At 38.2% G+C, this 10288-nt stretch overlaps 1 long non-coding RNA gene across 1 annotated transcript; it reads left to right on the top strand.

Moving 5' to 3' along the window:
- Positions 1-6890: 6890 nt before the first annotated feature.
- LOC119063463 (uncharacterized) lies at positions 6891-8995 on the top strand. Its single transcript, XR_008390889.1, has 3 exons — positions 6891-7007; positions 8516-8608; positions 8911-8995. It is a non-coding gene; the product is annotated as an uncharacterized LOC119063463 (long non-coding RNA).
- The last annotated feature ends 1293 nt before the right edge of the window (positions 8996-10288 follow it).

The raw sequence follows: 10288 nt of genomic DNA on the forward strand, positions 1-10288 counted from the left end.
TGACCTCACTCCTTCATTAATTTTTACATGCTCTCATTTGTGTATGTGTGTGAATATATAGTTTTGTGCAAGTTTGCCACATTTATATAGTTATATAACCTATACCACAATCAAGAAATAGAACTGCTTTGTCAAAACAAGACATTCTCTTAAGCTACCCTTCATTCTGTCTCTAACCGCAACCACTGACATCTGGGTGTTTCTATAATCTTGCCATTAAAAACACAAGTATGTAAGAAGTGTTGTCAGCATAATGGTGGCATCAGATGTTTCTCATTTTCTCCCTCATCCAACTACAAAACGTCAACATCCTTTAACAAACTGCCTAAGTAGCAGTCCTGGCATCCAGCACCATACAGCAAGTGACTTGAGAGGAGTCTTGTCAAACAGAACATTGAGTGGTAGACAAACAGATATCATTGCTGGATGTGGAACCTGCAGGAGCATGTGGACCAGTGTTAGCCCCTCCAAGCCACAGTTTGGAAGCACCTGGAGAACACTGATACGGGCAGTCACCTATGGATGAGGGAGCATTTGTGGAATTCCAGGTTTCTGAAGAGAGGTTCTAGCACACTTCTGAGAAAAGAAAAAAAGTTTAGATACTTTGGAGAAGGTAAAAAAAAAGCAACTTGACTCTACCAGAATTACCCCTACTCTCAAACAGCACATCTTAGTATAAAAATGAAATCTTCTTGGTTTGTGGTTTGTGGCCTTTTTCTTGTGGGAAAAGGGGAGTAACAGTAAGTGAACACCTGGCTTCTCCACCCACACAGAGCACTGCCAAGGACTCCATTCCCTCAGCAGATTCCAGAGTATTAAACCAACTAGCTTCATGACCTATGTAAGGAAGAGATTTTTTTAAAGCCAGAAAAGATTCTTAGAGATCATTGAAAATATGTTGTTTTTGCTGAATGCATTTTTAATTCATCAGAAGCCTGCTTATGAACCACGTGGAAAATAACATTTGCACAACCCCAGTGGATCCATGGGCGCCCTCAATATACCATCTGCCACGTAAACCTCCTCCATGCTCTACCATGGCTCTCTGTGTGCCCTCCAAGGACAGAGGCATATGTGTGCTCTGGAAGACAGAGTACACATTAAAAACAACACAAGAGTCTCAAGGCAAGGGAGAAACCACAAACTGGAACTGTAGTACCACATTCAGGAAAACAAAAGAGGCTATCAGCAGCCTACTTAATGCATGGCATGATAGAAGACATATAGGCTTAAGGATTCTGTCAGGAGAGGCAACAAGAAGCATGGAACAGGTAAAATGATACTAGGTCTTGGTAAGCCTCAGAGTCAATAGCAGGAGCAACACTGGGCATTTCTCTTCTGAAGGCAGTCAAGGTCAGAGGCAGTAACTTCTACTTCAAGTGTAAAAACAGCAACAGAAACTTCAAAGAACATGAAAAATCAAAGAAACATGACATTGCCACAATGTTCACATTGTTCACAACTTTCTAGTACCCAACACAAAGACATGAGATATATGATTTAATCACCAAACATTTTAAAACTGGCTGCTTAATAAAATTTGAATTGTTGAAAGAAAACAAAGATGGTTGAAACAGGAAAATGATATCCCAGAGCAATACATCATCAAGATGAGAAAACTAACAAAGAGATAGATGTCAGTAGAAAGAAAGAAATACAAACCAACACAAACTCGGGTGCTGAAGAATTCTATGAATTAAATAAAAAGTGCCATAGAGAGCATCAATATCACAATAGACCAAATAGAAGAAGTTATCTGTGACCTATGGACAGAAAGTTTGAAATATCACAGCAAGAGGAGAACAACAAAAACTAAAACAATGAGAAAATGGGAGAGCCTGCCACTGGCCTTCCAGAGGAAGGAGCAGTTCCTCAGATCAGGTGGAGAGGGCACAGAAATGTTGTTGAAGAAACAATGGCAGAGAACTTCCCAAACCTGGGGGAAACTTGGACATTTAAGTGCATAAAGCTGAAAGTCACTCCACTATTTCAACTCAAGATCCACTATAATAAAATCATCTAAAGTCAATGACAAAGGGAAAATTCTAAGGCAAGAAAAGAAAAAGGACCTCAACTTACAAAGGAACTCCCAGTAGGATTTTGGTGGATTTTTCAGCAGAAACCTTGCAAGCCGGAAGAGGTTTGGATGATATATATTCAAAGTGATGAAAGAAAAAAATTGCAACTAAGTATAATCTATTACCAAGGTTGTCCTTTAGAACTCAAGAAAACATGAAGACTTTTTCGTACAAACAAAAACTAAGGGAGCTCATCCTTACTACCACTGAGTTGCAACAAATGCTGAGAGCAGTCCAAGCAGAAATAGAGATTAAAAATATGAAAATATATAACACACTAATACATGTAAACACACAGTCAGATTTGAAAAAATAATTATGTAAAATAATATAATGCTATGTTAACCACTTAACTCCAACTTAAATGTTAAAGGGCAAGAGTACAAAATTGACTAAAACAACCATAACTTTTAATGAGTAGACAATATAAAAAGAAGTAAATTGCAGCGTTGGATATAAAAGGATTGAGTGGAAGGGCTGAGTTTTGTATGTAATGATCTCACCTTTAACAGGAAGCTAAACAACAAAACAAACAAGCAAGCAGAAAAAAAAAACCAAAGACACTGAAATAGAGAACAAGGGGACAGTGACCAGAGGGGAGAGGGAAGGGAATTTAAGGGGAAAAAAAGGAGGGATTTGGAGGAACAAATAGGAAGGACACAGGGACGAGAACTAAGGGGGGTGGAAATGGGAGGGAGGTGGGGAGCACGGGACGGGGGAGGCTGGGATGGGAGAAATAGACAAAAAACTGTACTTGAAAAATAATTAAATAAAAATTTTAAAAATAATAATAATAAATAAATAAAGAGAAAAAAAGAAATATTGTTTACAAAAAAAAAGAAAGTCGAGTAGTTTCAGCATACTATAGATTTACATCTCTAAGTGGATTTATGCAATACTCATGGTGACCACAATGTAAAAAAACCTATAGTAAATTCGTGAAAGATAAGTGAAGGAAATCAGAGTATATGACCTTGAAAAATCACCAATTAGCAAAGAACAAGAGTAAGAGAAGAACAAGATAATTACAAAACAGCAAGAAAACAATAGTATGGCATTAGTAGGTCTTTATACATCAAAAAATACTCAAGGCAAATGGATTCAACTTGCCAATCAAAACACACAAAGTGGCTGGTTGGATTTAGAAAGCCCTAAGGTCCAAGTATATGTTGCGTGCTGGAGACTCACCTTGCTTTAAGGACAGACATGAGCTCAGACTGAAAGAATGAGAAAAGATACTACACGAAAGTGACCAATGAAAGAGAGCAAGCCTGGCTCCCCTTGTATCAGACAAAATAGATTTTAGTTCAAAACTGGTAGGCCTTCGGTTTCCACAAACACCAGTTTTCAGGCATCACTGCCCTGTGCATACTTAAACAACCTCCGACCCTGGCCCACAGAACACCTGGATGGCACAGGGGGACACCACGCCTCTGCTCCTGACAGAGGGCTGGACATGCACCTGTCTGTGGAGGACACAGCATCCTGTCCGCACCCCAGTCTTCCATCAGTTATGGCTTAAATGTCAGTCACAACTGAGCTGGGCACAGGAAACTTTCTCCAAATAGACATACTGAGAGCTGTGCCCAAAGTCAAACTGGTAGCAGTGGGTCCAGAAAACTTGTATATAGGGTTGGGGTGGGGATAGCCCTCAGGGACTGGGAATTAGAGCCCAAAGGAGACCTGCTAACTGCAGCTTTTTACTCATTATCTCCAGGGATCACCATTTCTGCTGCGGGGGACAAATGCTGGTATCTCTGCTGGGTGGCCAGCTGCCTGTGCAGGCCACCTGCTCAAAATCTGCCCTACCCCCCATGAGCCCTTCTCTTCAGCTCCAAGATCAGTTGTGTCCCCCCTGACCTTTGGCTCGAATCTCAGGCATAAACCTACCATAGATATTCACAAATAACATCTTTTACAAGCCATCCTGGGATGCAGTTTCCTTTCTCTCTCTCTCTCCATTTGGGAAGGCTCTGCTTAGATGGAATAAAGGGGTGCTGGGGGGCAGTGTGGGGCTCCTTCAAGGAGGATGGGGCACAATGAAGGGGTGGCAGCAGAGGAACCTAGGAGGCCCCCATTAGTCAGGGCTCACATCCTCTTTAGGGGCCTCCAAGGACAAAGAGCCTCCCTGCTACCTGAGCCATATCTGGCTTTTCTTTTCCTGCACATCCAGGGTGTCTGGGTGTAGAAAAGCAGGGGAGGGCTGGGAGAGTATGCACCAGAACTCCTCTCTCTCTTCCCTTCACCCCCATTCCCCTCCATCACTGCTTGTCCATGGTGTCCTGGGAGCAATGCCAACTGTCATCCCTGACCCAACCGTGGAGGCACTCGTCACATGGCAACTACAACAACAGACATAGCTGCCCTGGGACAATCTACCCAGTAGGACAACCCTCCGTCCACGGAGCAATCATGACACCCTGGTGGTTGCACTGGCTTCTTTCAAGCCAGTACTGGAAACCTGGACATCTATTGCGAAAAGGCAGGTGCTGCCAACAGAATGCTTGGCAACAGGGTCACTTGCCACAGTCCGGCCGCAGCTGGATCCAGGGGTTCCTGAAAGGCGGGTAAGGCATCGGCGATGGGAGACGGACAACAACACGACTCAGAGGACGGTGAAGCTCTGTTCCGTTTATTGCAAGTACAAGCAGGTTTTTAATTTTCATTTTTGGTAGTGATTAATATTTGCGGTTAGGCAAAGCAGGAAATTTTCTACCCGGATATTTTAAATCAATTAGAAATAGCTGTATGTACAGAGTTTGAATGTCTTATTGTTTATTAAAGTTCTCAGAATTTGTCATGGGGCAAAAGGATACACTAGATTGAGTAAAGGTTATAGGAAATTTATTATAAGGCCTTTGTGATGTCTAACTTAGCTATCTATCTTTTCTCTCTAAAATGTGTCTCTATGTACTATGGACCCTGACTGGTAATTACTTCTGTGTGCTTAGTTTGTAACGGCTAACCAGCTTCTCTTATTTCTTTGCCTGTCTAATCCTAGTTGATATATATTCCTATTCAAGGTAAAGGAGGGGCCGTTACTCCAACAACTTTTAGACATTCAGGGGCTATTTCATTAGAGGGGATTTTGTTCTCTGGTCAAGAAATTATTTTGTACAACTTCATTGGAATTATGCAAATCAATGAACCTGAAATACAGGTGTCAAATAATCCCACCACCTTTTGGTCACCAAAACAAACATTTAAGGAGAAATAGACAAGAAATCCAGCCACAATTGCCTCTGCCTTGCAGATGCAGTTACTAGGGGGCTTCTCTGCCTTTTGCATTGCAACAGTCCAGCTACAGGGTGGAGGTTCTAGGCTCCCTGGGCCCCACGGAACTGATTCCAAAACTGGCTCTGCCTCCTGGGGGTCAGGAAACCTTGGGTCAGCTGCTTAATTTCCAGGAGATTTGATTTATGCCACTGTCAAATGAGACAGAATGTCACAGGGTTCAGGAGGGCTTTCCACACAGCAGCTACACACATGCATAGATGTTATCTTTTGTGCTGGTCATGTCCTGGGGTGGGGAGAACTTCTGGTCTAGCTGTTGTCTCCATTCATTCATTCATCCACTCATTCATTCTACAAACACCCAGGAGCACTTTCATATGCCAGGCACCAATTCTGGATGAGCAACTCAGGGGCGTGCTGGGCTGTTGAGTGCTGAGCTTGCCGTCTGGCTGTTTGGATAAAGTCTATAGCAGCTGGGGAGAACAGAACAAAATGAGACATTGACTATTATAAAACCAAAAAGAAGATATATCCAGAGTATAAAAATATTCCTCTTTCACAGGTTACCTATGGTTATCCTTTCATAACACACATTCTGTCTGATAATTTTTGTTAAAACTTGATTTTATATTAAAATCTGTTTTTCATTCATCATTTCTCCATTCTAAAACTCAATGAAAATTGTTTTCAAATGTGCCACTCCCAAATGTTTTCTGTATAAGTTATTTCACAATTGAAATGTGTTCTTTTACTGTGCTTTTATTATTAAATGTTAAAAACAAGTAAAACTATTTCCATCTCTTTCTGCTGAGCTAAGATCCATATATTTCAATTGCATTGTCATTGCTTACCCAGTACACCAGGGGCTGTGCTACATCAGACCACTAAAGAGGGAGCTAACACATATTCATTTAACTACAGTACAAGGGTAAGGAAGCAAAAACCATCAAAACCTGAAGTTTTGAACAAATGTACTCCACTTATGATGGAATAAACTGAAAAGCACACTGTATAAAGACTACGTTATGAAAAAATGTTTTAAAGAATAAAGCTATTGAATTTGGATGTATTTTTAAAGAACCAGGGAATGAGTGGCTTTCACTCTTATACAATTTGAGACCTGAACAATTTAATAGTCAAACTCTCCTTCAGGTAAATGTAAAGAGACTATTGGTATAAATGTATTTTCACTTAGCTATCATAGCAGTTAACAAGATAAATGTAAATTTCCCATTAAGTATAATTTCCATTTAGAGCCCAAAACATTAGCATCTGTTACACAGAATATATTTAGAATCTTACTATTTGGTGTTAGTCATCGTAAGTGGTGATAGTGGTCTTTTTTTTCTAAGTGCGCTTTGTGTTCTGTGAAAAATAGGCATGGCTCTTTAAATTATTTTTCCCACTTGGCTCCTCTGTTAAAAAAAAAAAAAGAAAGAAGAAACTGCTTGCCTCTCTGATAAAGGATACAGATAGTGAAACCTGAGGCTTAAATGTGAACTATTTTCTCACATCTTCATGTGTAGGTGAGCGGTACCGAAGGCTCTTGTGAAACCAGGGCAGAAAACACAAGGAGCCCAGAAGAATCACCTTCTTCTCCAGAACACCAACATCCAGTCCATCCACCTACAGAGGCTCACCTCTTCTATTTGGACCAGACTCCACTGAAGCGAAAAGTCTACTGCACTGACACAGGTATCGCCAACTAGATCTATAGCTATGGTTCTCAGCGCATATCACTGTTATTCCTGCCACTTGATTCCTATACAGAGCACTTGATTTAACATTTCTTGATTTAACATTGAATATAACTGATTGTTCTTTAGTAAATGTTTCAATATATCTGTTGGATTAATCAAATGCATTAATAGAGCAAATGGGCATAGTAATTGGGACAGAATATGAGTAATAAAATAATTTATATTTTTTTAATTTTACTTGTTTCTATAGTAATAAGTTCCTTTAGTTCACATCCATCCCTAGATTTTTTTAATTTATGTGATATAGGTCCACATTTCTGATATATTGCAGACTTGGTAAAATTTTTTTTAAAATGTTATAAATATATTTCTGTACAATCATGTTTTCCATGAGAACTTATCTTGTGGGGAAAATGAAATGTCATAAGTGAAAATTATCAGCACACAGAGGCTTACATTTTTCATCATGTTGTAAAAGAAAACTGGAGCTTTATGCTGAGGAAATAAAAATATGCAAAAAGTGTTTAAATGGATGGTACACTGGGAAATTAGTGAGCATTTTCATTTTTTTCTGTACTCAGAATTCTATTCCATGTAAATTTCTTTGTTTGACTATTTCAATAATATTTAAAATACTTGAAACAAGTTAAATAAATTTTTAACTTTTGCTGGTAAAATTATTATTTCAAGCAGGGTTAGTTGCTCTTTTAACTTATGCATTCATGTTTTGTGGGCATAAAACAACTCACCCCTAGGAGTACAGATTAACCAATTTGTGTCCTAATTGTAGGACATTCATTTTTTTTTAAAGATTTTATTTATTTATCTTTAGAGGGGAAAGGAAGGAGAGAGGGAGAGAACTGGCCTGCAACCCAGGCATGTGCCCTGACTGGGAATCGAACCGTGGTTGCTTGGTTCCCAGGCCCGCGCTCAATCCACTGAGCTATACCAGCCAGGGCAGGACATTCATTTTTAATACCCTGTTGGAAGAGATGGCAACAATCTCTTATGATCTATAGGAAGCAAATGTCTTTGAGTCAGTAATAAAAAATAAAAATGAATACAAAGAAAATACTAGGAGAGATCACAAAGGAGATACTTTCTAATAATCCATATGTGACATGGTACATTTCTAAAATACAATTGACTCATAAAAATTTTGCTGGAATTTTCTGGGTAGGGGCAATTTTAAATGTAGTATAAATATTTCATTGATCATAGCATCGTTAAACTTTTAAATTAAATTAATTAGCACAGTAGTAGAAGTCCAAGCATAGCTGGTAAAATGACAATACCCAAGTATGTAAAGAAAAATGGTAACTGATTATTTAAAGAAGAGGGAAAAGGTAATAATCTTAGGCAAAAATCTTTCTTGAAAAAAATTTCAGAAGTAAAATCATTCATCAGAAGATGAATATACTGATTTTAATTATACACTCAGTCTAGAAAGGACTGAACCTGAAAACTAAGGTCTTTAAAAAACTGTCAAATTGTCTCTTTTAGAATTGTATATCAAAATTTTTCAGATGAATGAAAAGAACACAACATACGTATATTTGAAACATCTTCCTTCCAAAAAGGCCATGCCAAAAGAAAGTGAGTATTTTCCCCAATCCTTATTAAATTCTGTTATTTTCTTTTCTTGTTAAATAATTTCATTAAAGATTTTCATTATAATTTAGCACATGACACATGTCTAACTTATTGTTAAGATTTTGTCATTTGAAAGATGTACCTGATGGACTTCAACTAGAAGGAAGAAAACAATTCCATAGATTTTTTTTATTTGGTAAAAATCTTATTCTGTCAACTCTCTTCACATATATTAATAGCTGACAGATTTTGTAAGAAATAATGTGAATATAAAGAAGTAACCACATCTCTGTTTTAACTTCTAGAGATAAAAGGGCCACCAATTTACTCAGAAGTGAAAAATACTACTTCAAACTCCAATCAGACAAAGATAACAAGAAATAAATCATCTAAAAGAAACGGTAATGTTTATGAAGAGGGCCTCAATTACATGTCCTCTAACTGCGCAGCCTATGCGCATGTAATTCAAGTGAGTTCAGGCAAAAACCGCTTCTCTGAAGAACTGAGTTAGTCTGCCCACTTTCACAAGGCTTTTAAAACCATATTTTAGATCTATACTGCTTCAGAAAAAGCAGAGAGGAAAATAAAATATCTGCATTTAGTATATTCCAGGGAATTAATGTAGTTTGGGTGCTGTGTACAGATGTACATAACTGAGCAAGTCAGGTAGGAAAATAATTTCTCTTCAACTTGTTTAGAAACAGTTGTAAATCTCCTGATGTCACTATCCCTCATTCTACAAAGTTGCAAAGAACAATATTTGATAAACATCATTTGATACATGTTTGGGATTATAATTTCCTCTGTGCAGTAGCTGTGGTTAATCCTAATGTAGCTGAAAAAGTTCTTTTTTTATTGTGTGATCATTTTATAAATAAAAATGAATTAATTTTTTTAAATAAAAAATGAAGAACAGTAGTAAGGGCAGCTCCATAAGAAAACTGTTGTATGTATGCAAGCTTATGATACATCCAAAATAAGAAAAATCATCTAATGGTGGGTCAATAAAAGTGATGTATGCAGATATATTTTAGAAGCATATTCACAATTTTAAGCTATCTATATATCTAATATTCCACTTTCTATTCATGAATCACTGAGTTGATGCAGGGATTATTTTGGTAAAGGTAGAATAAGTGACTTCCCCAAGGGAAACAGAGTAACAGAATAAGGAGCAAAATCCATGCATCCAATTATCCATTCAATGTTGTTTCAAATTGGTCAGTATCCCTTCTAATCAATAATTCCAAGTTTGAAGACATTTAAGAGTTAGGGACTTAAATTTCTAGAAAGTCTCCCTCTAACTTCCACTCCTTAATTCAGTCTTGTCCTTGCTGAGTTACTCGATCTTTCTTTTTTCTCTCTGAGCAGCGCCTTCTGTTACCTGGTATCTCACTGTAGTGATTCTTGGAATCTTCTGTTTCTTCCTCCTCATAACAACTGGAACTTTGGGACTCATGGGTAAGTTCAACCAGCCCTGTGGGCTGAACTAAATATCTCTTCCCTTAGCACTTACCTTCTCTACTAGTATTTCTTTCCTACTACTTCCATTGCTATGATCACCATTTCAACCCAGGAAACCCTTCCATCTTCAGCTCTAAAGCAATCACTTGGGCTTTTCAAAGTTCTTTAAAACTTCTGACGTCTCCTTTATTCAAAAATGCTGGGTCATATTCAGGATAA

The sequence above is a fragment of the Artibeus jamaicensis genome, unplaced genomic scaffold (assembly GCF_021234435.1).
Source record: "Artibeus jamaicensis isolate MK-2021 breed Jamaican fruit bat unplaced genomic scaffold, CSHL_Jam_final contig_233, whole genome shotgun sequence".
Taxonomy (NCBI): domain Eukaryota; kingdom Metazoa; phylum Chordata; class Mammalia; order Chiroptera; family Phyllostomidae; genus Artibeus; species Artibeus jamaicensis.